Source organism: Petaurus breviceps, unplaced genomic scaffold (genome assembly GCF_028583685.1).
Source record: "Petaurus breviceps papuanus isolate PSGF00001 unplaced genomic scaffold, PetGlider_PUasm1.0 100, whole genome shotgun sequence".
NCBI classification, from domain to species: domain Eukaryota; kingdom Metazoa; phylum Chordata; class Mammalia; order Diprotodontia; family Petauridae; genus Petaurus; species Petaurus breviceps.
The window spans coordinates 3,912,681-3,933,390 of NW_027185573.1; the positions used below are offsets into that span (position 1 = coordinate 3,912,681).

At 40.4% G+C, this 20,710-nt stretch overlaps 1 protein-coding gene across 1 annotated transcript in view; it reads left to right on the top strand.

Annotated features, from left to right (window-relative positions):
* LOC138161063 (transmembrane protein 132C-like) overlaps nucleotides 1-20,710 on the top strand; it is a 611,235-nt gene that overhangs the window by 553,190 nt on the left and 37,335 nt on the right. The gene's annotated exons all lie outside the window — the stretch shown is intronic.

Consider the following 20,710-nt stretch of genomic DNA (forward strand, 5'->3'; position numbering starts at 1 on the left):
AGGAAGGAAGGAAGGAAGGAAGGAAGGAAGGAAGGAAGGAAGGAAGGAAGGAAGGAAGGAAGAAGAAAGGAAGAAAGCCAAAACCAATCCTTAGCTTCAAGCTCACAGTGACCTCAGTGGTCCCTTCCATACCTCATATCCCATCATTTACTTGATTTGATTCTGTTGTTGCTGTTCAGTCACGTCTGATTCTTCGCGATCCCATTTGGGGTTTTCTTGGCAAAGATGCTGGAGTGGTTTGCCATTTCCTTATCAAGTTCATTTTACAGATGAGGAAACTGAGGCAAACAGGGTCAAGTGACTTGCCCAGGGTCACACAGCTAGTAAGTGTCTAAGACTGGATTTGAACTAAGGTCTTCCTGACCTCAGACCCAGTGTTCTGTCCATCGCACCACCTAGCTGCCTTTCTTTGGTTCTAATAACACCTAATTCTAAAGTGTTCCAAAGGACCTATGATATCATCCGTTTTAAAGTCCCATCCCATAATACAGATCACTACCCGTGCTGTGGATATTTTGTCCATGTGCTCCCGTTACACTGGAGACCTTCTTTGATTTCTCCTGGCTTCTCCAGATCACCAGTGCAACGCTCTAGATACCCACTGGTCATGTCATCCTCATAATGTGATCAGCCCATCTCTTCTTACAGTCAAACATTTTTCTTGATAATATCTTTCATTCTTCTTTTTCTTTGGAATTCCCAATTCTTCCAAATTGCAGCCCAATACATTGATATGCAAATGATAAATCAGAGAATCACAGAAAATCTTCGCATTTTAGCATGTGAGGGGACCTCAGTGGCCATGAAGTTTAACCCATACCCAAAATGAATTTCCATTACAACAAAGACCCATAGTATAGTGGAAACCACCAAGTCTCCCATCAGGCCATTCTCCTTTTGGGCAGATCCAATTGGGGTAGCTATATGGCACAGTGGATAGAATGCCAGACCTGTAGTCAGGAAGCCTCATCTTCCTGAGTTTTAATCCGGCTTCAGACATTTACTATTTGTGTGACCCTGGGTAAGTCACTTAACCCTGTTTGCCTCAGTTTCCTCATCTGGTAAAGGAACTGGAGAAGGAAATGACAAACCACTCCAGTATCTTTTCCAAGAAAACTCCAAATGCAGTCACAAAGAGTCATACATGACTCAACAACAACAACAACAAATTGTTAGGAAGGTTTTCATGCCATTAAGTCTAATTTTACCTCTTTGCAACTCCCATCCATAATGCCTAAATCTGCCTGGATGTGTCAAACAGAAGTCATATTATTCTTCTATATGACAATCCTCCACATACTTGAACACACCTCTCCTGCCCCATGTGCCAGAATCTTCCCTTCCCTATCCTAAGCATCCCTAGTTCCTTCAACGCATCACAATATGTCATGAATTCTAGGCCCTTTGCTCTCCTGGTTACCCTTCTCTAGATGCTGTCTTGCTTATCAAAGTTCTTCCTCAACGTGACTCCCAGGTTTAAACAGTGTCCACATATAATACAGTAAGGGGAGCCTACAAACCAATTGTCACCTCCCTCTTCCTAGAAGCTACATCCATCTGAACAGAGTCTAAGGGGCATTAGCTTATTTTTGGAGGGGGAGTGGGTTGCCACATCCTCCTCCTGGCTCATATTAAGAATGTAGCTTGGGGTGGCTAGGTGGCACAGTGAATAGAGCACCGACCCTAGAGTCAGGAGGACCTGAGTTCAAATCCAGTGTCAGACACTTAACACATACTAGCTGTGTGACCTTGGGCAAGTCACTAAACCTCAATTGCCCTGCTTTCCCCCCTCCAAAAAAAAAGCAAAAAAAAAAGAATATTTCATGAAAACTTAAGTTCTTCTTCAGATAAACTGCTCTCTCACCTTGCCTCCCCCATCTTGTATTTATGAAATTATTTTTTTAAACCCAAGACTAAAGCTTTATATTTGTCTCGATTGAATTCCATCCAATTAGATTCAATCCAAAGCTCTAGCCTGTCAAGATCTTTTTTTTTTTAATCTTGACTCTGTCTTTCTCTTTGTTAACTGTGTCTCCAACTTGGTATCATCTGCGAATTTGATGCCCTTCTATAAATCATTAATTAAAATGCCATAAACATAAACAGAAAGGAAAAAGGACAGTGGCCAAGCAGAGGCCCTTCCTTGGATGCCTTCATCCCCATTGACATTGAAGTACTAATGACTAATCTTTGAGGTGAGCTATTCAACCAATTCCAAATCCATCTAATTTTATTATGTCTAATTAACATCTCTCTACTTTCTCCATTTCCTTTTCTATTGAATGAGGGACTAACATTAGGTCAAATCAAATCAGCAAACATTTATTAAGCACCTTCTGTGTGCTGACATTGTGCTAAGTAAAGGGGGGAAACCTACAGCTCCTACCCTCAAAGAGCTCACAATGACCTCATTGCTCCCTTTCATCCCTCACATCCTATGATTCTAAGAATTGGGACTTCTACAAGAACAGTATGAGAATAACATGAGATGTTTTATCAAGTGCTTTACCAAAATCCAGACAGAATTCCTTCATCTTCTAGTTTAGTGACTGTAAAGAAAGGAAATAAAATTAGTCTGTCACAACCCATTGTTACCCAAGTTAGGCTGGTCCTTTGCAATCACCCATTCCTTTTCCAGATGGCCACAAACCATCTCCTTAACAACCCATTGAAGAATTTTCCTAAGAATTGAAGTTGAGTCCATTGGCCTATATTTAACAGACTGTTATCTTAATCCTTTTTGAAAAGTGGGACAATATTTGTCCTTCTCCAATCTTTTGATAGTTCTTCCTTCTGGCATTCTCTTGTTCATGTACTTTCAAATAATACTGACAGTGTCTTAGTAATCACATCAACTGGTCCTTTCAGCACCCTGAGTTGTAACTCCTCTGGGGTATGTGACTTCAATCCATCAAGAGTAGATATATAATAATCTTTTCCTTAGTCATCGCAGATAGCTTCCCATTAGCTATTTTTATGATGTCTAACATGCAGGTAATTCTCCTTAACAGAGAAACTAGAAGCAAAACTAGTCATGAACAGCTCTGCCTTCTCCCTGTCATTAATTACATTATTCCATCTACCCCAAGCAATAGTCCTACCTCACATTTGATCCTCAGTGTGAGATTATCAAACATAGGTTAATACAGGAACAAGAAAATGGTATTTTGTCTTTCATTCTTCCTCTTCTACAGCCTCTCATTTCTCTTCTTTTTGCTGTAACTGGTTGGTCTATTTCTGTATTTCTTGCATGAATCAGCTTTGGCATAACCCCCAAAAAATCATCAACACAATGATTCTATGAAAATATCAACAGAGCCCATCCTTTTATTCATGTGGAAGTTACTGTGTATTACGGTAAATGGAGACTTGAGGAGAAATGGACAAAGGAATACTCAGCACAAAGCTCCAGTGTGCACGCTAGCCTGGCACACAGAGGGCACTCAAAACTTGGTTTCTGATTTAATTGATTTGATTTGATTTGACCTCAAGAGAGAGCAACTCCGCCCTGTTGGGTAAATGTGGAGAAAGTTCATTCTAGAAAGGACCCATTGTTTTGTTTTCAGAATAATGGCTAAATGGGCATGCATGTCAGCAGTGCCCTTCCGCTGCCTTTGTGGAAGCATTTGACGTGAATGAAAGAGACACTTGGCTCTGACTTCCATTCTGCTACTTTCCACCTCGCCTGATGCACCCCCCAACCCCCAGTACACACCCTCATCTCCCATGTGTCACACAAGGCCCACAGGGTTATTTGGCTTTCATCATTGACTCTTGGTGTGCTCTGAAGGCAGAGGCTCTCAATGTATTGTTGTTAAGGCTTTCGAAAGAGACCGACAGCCTTGGCTGATTGGGGGGGGGGCGGGGATAGGGCTGTTGGAATCCATCTGTCAAAGCAGCTCTAAGATAGGAGAGAAATAAATAAGCAAATTTTCATTGGAGTTTAATTGAGTGGATTTTTCAAGTTTCTTTCCTTTGCTTATAAACATGTTGTTCCAGGAAGGTTTAAACAAAAAGGCTATTACTGTTATTTTCAGAGAAATATTCAGTTTCTGCCACCAGGGAAATAAGTAGATTAGAACAGAAAATTACCTGCTGAAATAACCCTTGGTGCCCCTAGATGTTAACAAGAAAGTGCAAAGTGAAGCTCAAATGGAATTTATCCACATGGTTACTATATACCGTGATTAGTACATGAATATGCCCAACTTATAAAGAGTCACTGAAGCATTAAACCCTATTGCTACCAGTCTAGTTAACAGAAAGTGTTAATGGAGCTCCTGAGAAACCATTGATGGTGGCATGCCATCACTACCTAATGCAAGCTTCTTTTGTATGTAATTTTTGTATGTAATGTAAGCTTCTCAGTTTTCTTTGCTGGGTTCCACCCATATTCCACCCCTAATTGCAAGTGTCCCCTATGACTCTGTCCTGGATCCCTTCATCTCTCAAAGCCCTGTCTCTTAATGATCTCACAGGTTGCCACTAATTCAATTATCATCCTAGATAATTTCCATATTTATCATATCAGCCTTACTCTTTCTCCTGAGCCCAATGCTCACATCACCAACTGCCTGCTTGTCCTAGGTCTTTACTGGATATCCATAGATATTTAAAACTCAGCATGTCTAACACTGAAGATATTATCTTCCTGCCCTAGACTCACCTCTCCTCTAGCCTTCCCTATTTCCACTGAGGGCACCACCATCCTTCTGGTCCCCCATCTTTCTCACTTCAGCAACAGCTTGACAATAGAGGATGGAACACTGGACTTGAGGTGGACCAGATGGCTTCAGAGGAGATAGTGAGGCTGGTGACTTTGCCCAGCCCTCGCTCACTTAAATCCAGTTGACTTGCATGTCATGGCACCACCTCCCTGATGTCATGGTCCTCTTCCATTATGAAGAACAAACAATAACAACCTTCCCACACTAGGTGTCAAGCTCCTTGAGGGCACAGACTGTCTTTTTTTTTATTTGTATTTGTTTCTCCGGTGCTTTCGGCAGCTTAGAACATACTAAGGTGCTTAATACAGATTGACCCTGTTGATTCTTTCTGCTCTAATAATTCTCTGAAAGGTGCTAGACTTGGAATCAAGAAAACCTGAATTGAATATCTCTGGGTTGAGCCTTGAATGTGTGAAGGATTCTAAGAGGGCAACACTGTATAAAAGCAGGACTGGACTAACGCATATTGGGCATAGGACCATTTAGCCTGACTCAGCCTTGCTTTCCTTATCTTTAAAACCTCATGAAGTTGTCATGAGACTCAGATGAATTAATAAAAATCCTGGTCTTGGTAAGTCTTAAAAATCTCTGTAGATGTTAGTTATTATTATGACAAGTTCAACGAACATTTATTAAGTAACAGTTATGCATGAGTCACTGATGGGTACTGTTGAGGCCAAGACAGAAACAGCCCCTCAGCTCAGAGAGCTTTTGGCCAAGGTCTTCCCCAAACTGACCATTTTGAAGATCATCTCCATGCCTTGGCATAGCCTTGAACTTCTCGTTCTCCCTTCTGCAAAGCTCAGCTCAAATATCTCCCCTTCCTTATCCTTCCTGTTTATGGAGATCTCTCACTCTCAACTTATCTTATATTTTTGCGATTTGGGACTAGAAAGGATCTTGAAGACCACCAAGTCTAGTAACCACATGTTACATATGGAGAAACAGGCACAAATAGATTAAGTGAATTATCCAAGGTCACACAGGTAGTGAGAGTCTGGGGGAGGATGGTAAACCAAGTTTCCAACACCACACTAGCTGTCATAGAATCCAGGTAGAATATAAGCTCCCTGAGAGCAGAGACTGGCATTTTTGCCTTTGTGTCCCCAGAGTCTAGTATAGGGCCTGGAAAATTTGAATTGCACTGAACACCATTTTGTATGTATGTATTGACACATATATACATATGTTATATGTACACATGTGTATATATCATATTATATAACATTGCATGTTCTATATACATGTGTACATATACACATACACATGCTCATAAACATGTACATATATGTATGCAAATTTTATATCCATCTATATCATGTAGACACACAATGCATTCCAGAATTCTTGGAGTAGTTTTAATAGCTTAAAACTGAATTAAGAATTTTGGGACACCGTGTATAGTTGAATGAATCAATGAATAGAACAGTATTTATTTAGTATTTACTTTACTATGTGTCAAGCCCTAGAGATAAAAATAGGGAAAAAATGAATGTTTCTGCTCTCAAGGAGCTTATATTTTAATTGAAATGGAGATCACATCTAAAAGAAAGTTCTACACAAGGTCAGAGGGAAAGACCCAGCAGTCCTAAGGATACAGTAGTTGTCCAGAGGTGCTTATAGGAGAGAATCTTGAATTAAGTGCCTCCACTTAGAGAAGTCTAAGAAATCCTCCCAGGATGACCCACTCCAGCACTGGAAGAACAGAGCTGATTGCATATTCAGGGGCTGCTCCTGTGGCCATTAGTCACTGTACTGCCAGTAGATCACCAGTTGCTGTTTTAGCAGAACACCTTTCTGTGGGGGGACTTGTGCTCTGTGGCCTAGACCCTCATTAGAAAAAGTTCATTTATTGAATTGACAATGCAGCAAGTCTGACTTCTGGGATATGATTCCAGCTAATGGGTCCCAATGCAGAGCTAAAAATAAGGTCTATGAGTGCCTCACTTTTCCCCTAGTGACAAAAGGTACCTTCAGTTAGCTCAGCACATACAGAGTGTCTGGACTTGTTCCACAGCCTGATTTTTTCCCTAAGCTACAGCTCCTGTCAGCATTACCACTTCTTTGCTACCAAATTTACTATTGATTTTATGAGCGATAAAAGACCTTGAGCGCTTTAGACCTTCATGCAACGGTCTTCATCTTCGATATAGCCTGAATAAAGTTCCATTGTGCTAAAAAAAAAAAAAAACAGGAGCTGTCAAAAGAGAACTGTTTGGAATACAAGGATCTGGGTTTGCATTTTGGCTTCACCACTTTTGATCTTGTAAGTGGGTGACCTTGGGTGGGTCACTTTGCCTGTGAGTCTGTTTCTTTAGTGATAAATGGAGAGAAGCTGGCGTCAAATGCAGAATGGCTAAGCATATTGTGGAATGTGAGTATAATGGAATATTACCGTGCTGTCAGAAATGATGGAGATGGAGAATTAAGAAAATCACAGGAAGATTTCTATGGACCGAATCGGAGTGAAGTAAATAAAACCAGATAACAAATATGTACAATGACTACAGGGCTGGAAACAGAGACACATACACAGAGATGGACAGAGAGAGAGACAGAGAGAGAGAGAGAGAGAGAGAGAGAGAGAGAGAGAGAGAGAGAGAGAGAGAGAGAGAGAGAGAGAGAGAGAGAGAGAGAGAGAGAGAGACAGAGAGAGAGAGAGAGAGAGAGAGAGAGACAGAGAGAGAGAGAGACAGAGAGAGACAGAGAGAGACAGAGAGAGACAGAGAGACAGAGACAGAGCAAAGATGAGATGGGGAGAGAGAGGGACAAAGAAATAATAGATGGACAAATAGATGTATAAGTAGAAATATAGATGATATATGGATAGGTAGATGCATGGCTAGATCTGTGGGTAAGAAGGTAGACAATAGATGGATGGATACATTGATAGGAAGATAGATCTGTAGGTGGGAAGGTAGATGGATGGATGGTCGATAGATCTGTAGGTGGATAGAGCTGTAGGTAAGTAAATAGATGATAGATGGATAAATATTTAGGTCGATGAATAAATAACTAGAGGGAGGAATAACTGAATAAATTCACAAGTGAACAAAGCAACAAAAAGTAACATCAAAAATAAAAAAATAATGCCATGCAAGTGTGATGGCCAAGCTTGAAATGAGAAAGCGCATTTTCCTCTCTTCTTTGCAGAAGCAGAACATGGATTTTATCAATAAAAATCAACAAACATTTATTGAGTGCCCTCTCTTTGCCAAGCATTGTGCCATATAAATTCAACATATGAAATAATCTGGACACACAAGGAGTATACACTCTACACTAATGGGAGTGGTGTTGAAGGTATCCCTTGTTTCTTGGTTACCAATGGTCTCACTTAAGAATCATTTCTACACCAGAGAGCTAAATGTGATCTCAATCAGGAAGATTTCAGTGATTTTTGTTCAAAGTTGGCCCAAGATTCTCCATTTTTATGCATATATATACTTGTTTATTCTGGAAGGAGCCACATGGTTCACCCACAATGATGCACTTTGCCAAAGATTAGATTATACAAACATGCTTTTCTGCTCTTTTGCTGACTGGGTTGTTAACAGTTGAAGTGTTGGGAACATTACAAATGTCAAAACTGCTTGAAATGATGATAATAGGAATGGCTAATGGGAAATACACACTACTCAGGGCCCAGTGAGATGCCTTAGTTACCAAGGAGGTAAAAGAAGCACTTTGGGGATGTTTTCACAGGAACATAGGTTGTGAGATAAAACTGAAAAACTGAATATTGCTAAATCTTTGACTGAATAGCTGAGATCAGTCAGTCCTGCATGCATCTTGATCATTTAAAATCGACGGGAATGGTCCCACCAATCCCACAACTTCCTGACACATAAGGTTGACAGAGAATTGTTCCTTTACCAAAGGGCTTAGGGAGTCTTCTTGTGGGTTTAAGCTTCCTTTGGAGAAGGTTTTAAGTTAATCAAACTGATTGCTTGATTTCACTTTCTGAATTCAATACAGCCCATATCATGTGCCTATTATATGCAGAGGCACTGAAGATTCAAATACAATTCAACTGAACTCAATCAACATTTGCTAAATTCCTGTTGTGTTTTATGAGCTGGGGATACAAAGGAAGCAGCCCCTTCTTTCAAAGAACACTTACATTCCACTTGGTCATTGGATCATATAGTCATATAACAAGAACTGGGACCTCAGAGGTCATCCAGATCAACCCCTATCATATTACAGATGAGGAAACTGAGTCTCAGAGAGTTAATGTGACTTGGCTGGAAGTCAAATAGGTACTGTGTCAGATGCAGGATTTGAACCCCCAATCCTCAGAAGAAGTAATTTGGGGGCATTTTGTCTTTGACCTCCACCTTTGCATCATTTTCCCTTTGTGATTGAGAAAGCAAGACCTTCTGAAACCTAGGACCAGACCCAGTTGAAAAGCCCATAAAGTCATCCTAAAAGTTATCATTGATGAGTTCAGCCTATTTAAAGACTGGATGATTTCCTCTCAACATCAACCCATGGATCTCAGTAGAATTAGGGAAATATTCATGGCAACACCTAACAGTGAAAATCCAATTTCAAAACTTAATTGCCTATGGAGGCAGAGCCAGGTTTCATTTAAAGACTTTCCATATCACAGGCTAATAGTGATATTCCTTTAGTGTTAGAATAGACCTTGGAGTCATGGAGTTCAGCCCCCTCATTTAAAGATGAAGACATTTAAGGCTAAGGTTGAATAATTTCACCAGGTGACTTCCCAAGACCACATGACTAATAAGCAGTAGAGCCTGAATCTGATCCCAGATCTTCCCACTTCAAGTCAAGTGCTCTTTCTACTGCCTTCATTGCTTCCCCTTCTCGCATCATGGAGCCAAAGGACATCATTTCTTCCTACTTACTACTGACCTTCTTGCCAGCAAAGACTATCCTGCTTTCTTGTATATTTATTTTGTGATATTTTATATTTAATATATTTATTATTTCTATCAGTATATTTTGGTACATAATAAGTCCCTACTAAATATTTTTCCATTCGTTCATTCACTCTTTGAGCCATCAGCCAGATTCCTTCTTACAACTCTCACTGTTTCCCGATCCATAGTAGAATCACAGATTTAAAAGACTTTTGAGATCCTTTAGTCTAGAGTCAGAGATAAGAAAACTCAGCCAAAGATCAAAAATGGAGTAAAGGGCAGAGCCAAGATTAGAAACCAGACCTTTGGACTCCAAAATCCAGCACTCTTTCTCCTTTTTTTTTTACATCCTTGGTGTGACTATTCCCTGGAGAAGGCAGCATTATATTGTAGATGGCATATTTTCAATAACTCGAGCTTGAGACTTGGAACACCGACTCAGGATTCCAGATTGGAGAGGTGTGGGCTCACTTCGAAGCCCTTCTCTGGCCCCAAAAAGCTGAATCCCTCTGAGCCACTGAGGAAGAGGCTGATAGGAAAAAACAAAACCCCTAGGCAGGACAAACTGGGAACATACAAGTTGTTCTGACCCTGAATCTTCAGCTGCAAAGAACACAACATTCTCATAAAGAGCTTTTATAAGGGACAATACAATTGATTTATAAGTCATGTTTTAACTTAAGTCAAATGAGCTGTCTGGAATTGGTTAGCTAGGCATGATGTTTTTAAAGCTCAGTGGGTCTAATAGCTGGAAGCGAATGAACTTGAGATGGAGGAAAGGTTTTTGTTCTGCACTATAAAATATATAGGGGTGCAGGGCAGATGGGGATCTGGGCATCTGTTTATTTATTTACCATGGGGAAAGACCGCAATCGAAAGAATTGCCCTCATCAACTGCTCTCTCTCTTCTCCTGCCTGATGCTGACGTTTCTGCCCCACAATTCCAACCTTAAACAAATCACTTTCCATCTCTGAAATTCCGTTTCTTCATCTATAAAATGACAATGTCAGACTGAATCATCTCTGAGGTCTCTGACAGCTCGATGTTCTTTTTCTGTAGGTTCAATGAGGAAAAAGTTGCCTCTTATTCCTGTAGCATCTCTCATACAGTCCAGAACAGGGTGCTGTATGGCTCCAGTGGCACTCAAATAATTATAACAATAATAACAAAAATGTTTATGTAGCATTTGAAGGTTTGTAAATCACTATGTGCATATATATATACGTATGCATATATACATGATTTGTGTTTCTATGTGGATTAAATACACACATATATCATGCATAAAGATAGATAATTGGCACAGTGCAGTGAGCACTAAGCCTGCGGTCAGGAAGACCTGAGTTCAAATTTGACCTCAGACACTTACTAGCTCTGTGATCCTAGACAAGTCACTTAACCCCTACTTGCCTCAGTTTCTTCATCTGTAAAATGGGTATCATGATAGCACCCACCTCCCAGGGCAGTCATAAGAATCAAATGAGATAATAATTGTAAAAAACACTGAGAACAATGCCTGGCATGTAGAAAAGTGCTATATAAATGTTAGTTATTATTATTATGTGCATGTCTATACATATGCATAGTACTTTGTAAAGCTCAAAGTGCTGTATAAATGTTTCTGTTGTTTATATACATACATATATATGCATATACATTTTATACACACACATATATAGTATATGTATATATGTATAATATACTATTATCCTACTATATACATAAATGTATGCCTCATCTGTATGTGTGTATGTGTGTGTATATAGAGAGCATATATGTATACTGTGGAGGTAATTTCAATACATATCTATGTGTACATGTATGTATAATACTTTGCAAACTATAAAGTGCTACACAAATTTTGGGGTTTTATTGTATATATATTTATAAAATACATAATATAAAAATTATATGTGTGTATATATATATTATGTGATATCCTTCATCCATACCAACTATATAATTATGCATATACATACACAAACATATATATATAAACATATACATGTATATGGAGATAATTATCTCATTTGATCCTCACAATAACCCTGTGAGGTAAGTGGTAATATTATTCCCATTTCACAGATGAAGAAACTAAAATAAACAGGTTAAGTGACTTGGTTAGGAACACACTGCTATAAATACCTGAGGCCAGATTTGAACTCAAGTCTTCCTGCTGCCAGGTCTAGCTCTCTATCCACTGCACCACCCACCTGTCTCTAGCTCGAAAAGTGACAGACAAAGCTAAAGGGACAAGCAAGAAGAAAAGTAAAGAGGACGGAGACTGGACCTCAGCAAACAGGGAACATATCTATGCCCTGTCCCTGCTAAGGACTGGAAAATTCTGTTAATGCAAATTCACAAAGTATAACATGGGGATAAGAATAACACCTTCTCCACAGGGTTATTCATAAGGATCAAATGAGATAATATTTATAACGCACACTGTGACTAGAACACAGTAGGTGTCTAATGAAAGCTTGTTTCCTTCCTTTGTGTCCCATTTTCTTTCCTTGGGTTCTGCCTAAAACTTCAATCTAGTTGAAATAGGTGTGACATATCTTCTTTCCAGCCAGGATTAGAGGATTTCCTCCTGCATTTTTCTTAGACAAAACTTGCCTACATATCACATTGAAGAAATGGTAACTTATGGCTAGTGAGGGGGCACCCTGAGGAAGCCACTGAGAGTCAGTTTCTCAGCAACTTCCTGCCCCCCTGCCTTAGGCCAGTACCACACCCTGCTATTGGTGTGACTGGTGCCTGGTCATTGGCACAGAGTGTGGCAAGGTTGCCTTTGGAGAGATATCGACTCATATAGTTCACCATCCAAGGAGGAGACCAAGGAACCTGAGGACCATAATGCCACTGGCCATAAATCAGTACCAATCTCAATTTCAAATCAAAATTACAAGGATATGTGAGATGGCAGTGTCAACAGCCAACAGTGTAAATATATCAAAACAGTCATAACAGAGGGAGATAAATGGGAGATTGGAATAAGCATTACCACATGCACCCTGGCATCCTGAGGGCCTCTATCCCTTATAAGGCTCCCTGCTCATATACCACTGGGGCTACATACGAGACAGAACCAAGACACCAAAATGGAACTCAATTAATCAAGGAGTTATTTATGGTGTCTACTTTGTGCCTAGCATCATGGAAGACATGAAAGAAGGAGGCTCATAGAATCTCAGAGATCCCTCTCATCCAACTTCTCATTTTTACAGATGAGGACACTGAGGCCTAGAAAGGTGAAGCAGTTGACTCCCGGTCATACAGATAGTGAGGGAGAAAGCGTGAGAATTCAAGTCTCCTGATTTTCACACTCATGCAGGCAGCATGGCATCCCAGAAGGGTCCTGGATGTGGAGTTAAGAAGACCTCAGTTCAGATACTAACTGTAGAATAATCCTGAGCAAGGTCACTGAAGCTCTCTGTAACTCAGTTTCCTCATCTGTAAAATGAGGGATTTGGTCCCAATGACCTTTAAACTCCCTATGATCTCTGGTCTTGTGACCATCTCGCCATCGTGTAATGCTACTACTTATCTAATGCACAAGTGTAGGTAGAGAACAAGGTAATCTTGCTATCATATAATTAAAAGGGAAAAAAATGTGTGGTTCATATTTCAAATGCAATAAGATGTCAGAGAAGAAAGAGGGGAATGAGGTGGTTGAAGGAAACTAGGCAAGAAGTTGTAACTTACATTGGACCCTGAAAAAGTAGTAAGACTTTTTTAAAAGACAAGAGAATACTCCAAGTGAGAGGGACAGAATGAGTGAAGGGATCGTGGCAAAAATGAAAATGATAGACAGATGGAGAGAGAGCTATTCAGAGAGGGAGAGAGAGATATACAAAGACAGAGACAGACAGAGAGATAGACATAGAGACAGAGAAATAAAAAGAGAGATGGAGAGATAGAGACAGATAAAGAGAGAGACAGAGAGACAGACAGACATAGAGACAGAAAGAGACACAGAGATAAAGACAGAGAGACAAAAAGAGAGATGGAGAGATAGAGACAAAGACAGATAAAGACAGACAGAGAGACAAAGAGAGAAACAGAGAGAAAGAGAGAGAGAGGGATGAATATACTTTCATTGCACATATTACCTAATGGCCATTTGTTTGCCTCAGCTATCCATACACAGAGTTATTACTATACTAAACAGTTCTGACCATTGCCCTCCAGATGTACCCATCCCGTCATCTGCTTTACTTTCTGATTTTGGTCCCTTTCAGAGGGTTTTTCCACCTTGGATTTGAATCCTTCTCCTCCTATTTCCCAGTTATGGACAATAAGACAAGGGCTGAATATTTCTCAGTCTCCAATACTGAGACTGCTAGGTTCTTAAGCATCACTAAGGAAATGTTTCGAAGTCCAAGAGATTAATGGAGAAGGCGAAGATGTCAACATTCCCCATCAAAGGGACATCTCTGTTCCCTTTGCCCTCTGTCTCAGGCCTTCAGAATCTCAAATGACATCAATGAAGAGAAAACAAGGCAGTTTCTGTTGGGGGTAAATCAGTGAGACAACTGTCGGGTAGACACTTTATGACCTCACAGTACTCAGAAATAATTATAGTTGTCACACTGGAAGTTTTTCCCGCCTCCTCTCTTCATTGAAAGAAAAATGCGGACAAAGACCAAGAGGTGGTTGGTCCCCGTGGTAGTGCACACGCTTCACTGTATTTTCTGACCCTATTCTCCATACTCGTCAGAGACAGTGATTTGGAAAGGTTCAGAGATGGGATTTAAAGTGTAGGCATCACATAGTAAATCAGAGATGTCAAATACGCTGCCCATGACATGTGGCCTGCAGCACTTCTGGAGGAGGCCTAGACAAGAATAAAATGTGATTGGGAAATATTTAGCTAAAAAAATAGAAATACAATAAAACAGAGACAATTAAAACTAAGTCAATACATGGCCGAAAGGGATGCTTGGGTATGATTTAGTGGCTATTTCTATTTCAATCTGACACCCACAATTGGGGCAGCATATAAGGAAGGTCCTCTCCCCACCCATGGGATGTACTCACTGAATGTGGTCACACAAGGTAAGACTTTAAGGTGTCAGATCCTGTGATCCCTTCAGGTGTGAATTTCATTGATTGGGTTAGGAAAGATCCATTGAGACTGGCTGAACAAATAAGTTAGCCATGCATCTTAGGGGCTTGAAACAGCTGGAATGAATTTCAGCAATTTGAGTTGGAAAATTGGGTAGACTAGGCTCAGGGGTGCTTTGTGAGGAAGGACCCTTTGAGGGAGGTGGGGAGGAGGGGGCTTTCTCTTCTCATCCTTCCCCCCAGGTCATTGGAGCTACTGGACCAGTGGGAAGCAATATGTTATCAGGATCAGAGAATAACAGAATATACAAGCAAAGATATTTTCATCTTAGAGAGGAAGTAATGGAGAGGACAACTCTCTCATACAATACTAGACTTGGAATCTGGAGAAACCTAGGTACAAATCCTGCCTCTGATACTTAGTACATGGGAGATCACAGGCAAGTTGCTAACATGGCCCTCTCTGAGTTCCATTTTCTCATCTGTAAAATGGGGCTGATAATGTCTCCTGTGCCTTTTCATAGACCTGTTGTGATACTCAAGTAAAATAATGCATATAAAGTAATACATCATGTTTTATTGCTCACCACCCACATTTTGACCCTCCACGTCAGAACTTTCATGTGACACAACCAATTTGCTATTCCAAGTGTATGACCAATTGAATTTGAAGAGAAATCCTGCCCCTCCCAGACCAAAGGTCTGGTGGCACCCTGTCATCTCTGCCTCCCAGCCCCAAACACCACCGCCTACCCACTTCCAAGAGCCATGCCAAGCTGCCAGCCAAGAACTGCCAGATCTCAGAGCAATTTGGGGTCCCGAGCTGAGCACTAGGAGACATTTCCAGTCCTGGCAGCATTTCGCATTGTCAGCTAGATAATGTGTGATTTATCACAGAACAAAATTCTATCCAACTATTTGCAGTCTATGTGGCCTTCATTGCAAGGGGCAAGAGAAAAAAAAAGAAGAGAGGACTGGAAATTTTGCTTAGCCCTGTTTTTTTCCTTTCCCTCCCCACCCTTTCTCCAGAGATGTCAGAAAAGTAGCTATAATGCACTTTAGAAATCAAAGAACTGCTGAAGTGGCATCAGATACCTCCTTGAAATTAAAAGTTCTAACCCATCATCTGCAGAGAGAGAAGGAGAATATATATGTCCATAAAGGGAGATGCTTAGAACTCCTTTGGGTCTGAAAGGACCAGGAGGGGAGTTTATAGAGAAAAAAAAAAGCTGAAACTCCTCCCCTGCAGGTCTCTACTGAGTGTATTCAGCTATTGTTGTGGGGCTGGCTCTTTGGTTTGTGGATTATATAGAATCTTCCTTTCCTCTCCGCTGGATTTTCAGGCAAGAAGACCTATCTATTAGTCTCCAAATGGACCCAACCTGTCATCTGTTTTATTTTCTCTCTTTAATCACTGTTGGGTTGTTTTCTTCCCTTGAATTTAATCCATCTCCTCCTGCTTCCCAGTCATGCACAATAAGACAAGGGCTAAATTTCAAATTTCGGTTCAAATCCTGACTCCTACATTAGTCCCCTAGGCAAATTCACTTAATCTCTCTGAGCCTCAGTTTCTTCTAACTACAAAATGAGGGGATTGGACTCAATGACCCCTAAGGTCCTTCCAGCTTTAAAACGTGTTGTTGTTCAGTCATTTCAAGTATATCTGACTTTTTGTGACCCCGTTTGGGGTTTTCTTGGCAAAGACACTGGAGTGGTTTTCCATTTCCTTCTCCAGCTCATTTTACAGATGAAGAAACTGAGGCAAACAGGGTTAAGGGACTTGCCCAGAGTCACACAGCTAGTAAGTGTGTAAGGCCAGAATGAATTTAGGAAGATGAGGCTTCCTGACTCCAGCCCCGACACTCTATCCACTGTGCCATCTAGCTGCCCATCTCCACATTTTAGGTCTATGTTGAACACATGTAACAACCTCAAAGTCAATTTGGAGAAGTAGGATTCTTCATGAATCAGCAAGTCTTACCACTGTCAATAACAAAACATAATAGAATATAGGTTCAAGTTACATAATATGATATAGGAACCATGATGCTATTACCAGGTGCTGCTAAAAGTACAATGAATATGCCATCCATAATTCCTAACAAGAATTCATTGACAACTTCTCAAGTAAGCATGGGTTCCATTAAGTTAGTCCATCATTTAATTATATTGCCTAAGATCTGCTGAGATAGGATTTGAGCTTTAAGTCATGTGTAACGCTGCCTCTGGGACTACTTGCCCAACTGCCACTTGTATTTGCAGTACAATTTCCTAAAAGGAAGTTGATTACTATTTTCTATTGGGAGTAAATCTAAGTAGCTGAGTTTTTAATAGTGTTATCCTTGAGCCCCCATTAGTGTGCTTCCCATTAACACTGTATCATCCAGACTTAATTAACTTTGAACAAAGGTATTTATTAAGATTACATAATAAGAGAAGTTGGCACTAACTAGCCTCACCCCAAAAGCCTGGGCTTCACTCTGCCAAAATACTACACAGTTTGCATTGAGAGAATGGTACTGAGATATAGATGTAGTATATAGATATGGCAAAGGGATAACTCACCACTCCTGGTTATTGGAAGTCATTTCTTAAGTACATGGATGACATTCTTCATGGTACACAGGATCATGATCCTTTTAGCTGTTTATTTCCTTTGACAGCTATCTTTATGTGTCCACCTGCATCTTTGGGAGTGGCAGGGTGGTCCTTGGTGTGTGTGTTTGTTGATAGATGTATTGTTCCTACTTATTCAATACCTGATGAATGATTTTTAGGGGAGGATTGGACAAGAGGGAGAGAAAGAAAAAAAGGAAAAAAAAACTCTCTCCTTCCCCTAAGTGGATTCTATTTCAGGGGCCTAACAGTCTCATTCTTAGAGTTCTCCCAAGTTAGACTATTTGAAAACTTGACTGGGTCTCATTTTTTATTCATAGGTCCAATAGGCATGACTGGTCCACTCAACTAATTACATTGTTTTCTTTCTTAACTTAATCAGAGACATTCATACCTCATAAAGAGTGTACTGGTACAAATCTTCTTATCCACACATTTTAAAATTTCATCCTTTCCTTATATTGATTATGTTATAATAATTGAGATGTGGGTATGGAAACACTCCCCTCACTTACATATATTACTAAAAGCACTATGAAAGGATTCATTCTTCAAGTAGGAATTGAACACTGTGTCTGTCCAATTCCAAAGTACTGTCCAATTCCTAAGTTTCTATGAAAACAAGACGTTGAAATTGCAAAATATTGTTTGATATCCCCATTTAGTCAACACATACTTATAAATGCCTACTAGGTTCCAAGCACCATACTAGGTATTGAGGTTACAAAGAGAAAAACAAAACATTTCTGCCTTCAAAGACTTTGCTTTCTATGGGTGGGAATAATATGCATAAATATAAGTAAATGGAAAATATAAAAATGTAAATAAAAAATCACTAGAGAGAGAGAACATGAATAGCTGGAAGATAAGGTCTCAGGTAGAAAAGAACACTTAACCCAAGTTAAGGACTCTTAGAATTCTAAGAAATGATGGTGAAATAGGAGTATATTCCAAGCATTGGTGAATGGTTAGCTTGTGTCAAGTTACAGGAGGAAAGAGACATATGATGAGAAACTAGAGGCAGATCAATTTGACTGGAGCATAGAATATGGGAGAGGAAATGATAATATGAAATGATCCTAGAAAGACAAGCTTTACCCAGATTGTGAAGGACTTTAAATGCCCTAGGAGGAGTGTTATTTGAAGTGTGAATTACTACATTGTAGAGGAGGGTATGTCTTTATAGGATTGGACAAACATAAACTTTAAAAGCTTTTAATATCCATGATCATCCTTCAGAACCTTGAAATGATCCATGGGTCAAGAAGTAGGAATGATGAAGAATGTGAGGAAAAGAAAGAAATAGTACTTTAATACAGCCTTGAGGAAGGATTCACCACCTGCAGATTCTACCTATCCCTGTGTCTGAGAGGTCAGGAGGAATAACCTGAGGCAGAAGGCAAACTGGGGTACGAGAGGGATTTTAGGGGTGCTTTTCATCCTCAGAAAATATCTGAAATTCAAGTTTTCTTAAGATCTGAAATTCCCTCATTTCCATGGTATTGGGGTGGGGGAGGAGGGCCTGCAAAATCAATGGATTTGGAATCAGAAGGTCTTGGTTCAAATCTCCTTCTGTAAGTGCAGGTAGTTCAGTTCGATTGACATTTATTAAGTACCTTCTGTGTGTATTTGCAGGTGTTAGATGAGGTCATCTCTAAGGCCTCTTCCATTCTATGAGTCTATAACATGCTCCTTTTCTCAGATGAGGTGCTAATCACAAAACTCGTAGGATGGCATCTGACACCTAGTAGGTGCTATTTAATGTCAGCTCTTAATATAATTTCTTATGATGATCAGTCTCTGACTTGATGACCTGTTCCTCCCCCATCTGGACCAGAATCCGACACACTAGATTTGAGACTTGGACCTCCATATTTGGCTTATCTTGGATCCAGGCCCTGGTTAATGGGGAAGTACTCATTTCTGGAACTCTCATCCCAGGGCCCCACCCAGCTGAGTGTGTATAAACTATCTCACAGTCCACCCAATCTACTAGCCAGCCTTGCACACTACCTCTCCCTCTTTGCCAAGGCAAAAAAAAAAACAAACCTCACCTCCCTTCCCTCATTACCAATTCACTGTATGTTTTATTGTCTTCCCCTGTTCTATTTCAAGTCCCCTGAGGGCAGGGATTATATCCTTTTACATCTTTGCATTCCTAGTGATTAGCACAATACCTGGCACTTGTTTAATAAATTCCCCCCCCCCTTCCTCATTCGAGGCCTTCTAGCCTTGTTTGAATATCTGAAATCAACTCTTAAGAGTAGAATCATAAATCTAGCTTGCATCAGGCCTCAGGGGCCAGTCCAATGCCCTCAATTACAAAAGAGGAAGCTGAGTCCCAGTAAAGAGGAGTAATTTGTCCAAGCTCACACCAGGAGGAAGCATCCGAGGCCAGATGTGACTTCAGTCTTCTGATGCCATGGCTAATGTTCTTTCTGCAACCCCACACTGTTTCCCTGTCATGAGCTACTAGCAAAGGATGGTTTAGTCTATGGAACAGGAGAGAAGAGTAGCAAGCGATTGTGTTCAAACATCTAGTAGTTTAAAGTCAAATGAAAGAAATCTACTGTATCTGTCTTCAGTCCCAGCCAAGAGGAAATTCTTTATTCACTATGCATGTGGCCTATGTTCTGGCTATATATATGATGAGGTCAGTCTTCTCTATAGGGATTGTAAGAGACAAGGTCAGCGGGGACTTCCCATATTAGAGCCTACACCAGCTGTTCAGAGAAAGGCCACCATACTCGCCTGGCATGGGTGAATCCCAACTTGTAATGAGGAAAGGTGGAAGAATAGAGGCTCAATGACCTAGTTTATTTGGGCATCATTTTACCACATTGGGGCATAACATAGTTACCTTGGTAACTCTTCCCATCAGACCTCAGCACACTGAACTGAGGAGAATATTAAATGATACTTCTATTCTAGATGGAGCACACTGGATACTGTTTGTTTGTTTTTTTCGCTTCTTTAAAAGAATAACAAAATATATAGAAAATCTCCCATAGCCAGGAGTCAGTCCCTTGGCAGAGCTGGGGGCCTCCTGCTAGTGTGTGGGGAGTCATGGGGAGAAGATGGCATCCCTTCTCCAGTGAACCCTGCATTCTTAATTATACTAGTGAGTGGGGGGCCAGCTCCAAGCCAGACAGAATTTTGCCTCCATGTTCTGCCAACTAGGATGAGCTGAAAATAGTAGCTAGAGGTCCAATGGTATTGCCTGGTGGGATGGGAAATGTAAAAGCAAAAGAATGAAATAGAATGGAATAGAATGGAACTGGATGGAATGGGATGGGATAAAATGAGATGTAATGGAACAGAATGGGATGGGATAGATGGAATAGAATAACACCAGATGAAATGGGATGGGATGGGATGGGATGGGATGGGATGGGATGGGATGGGAT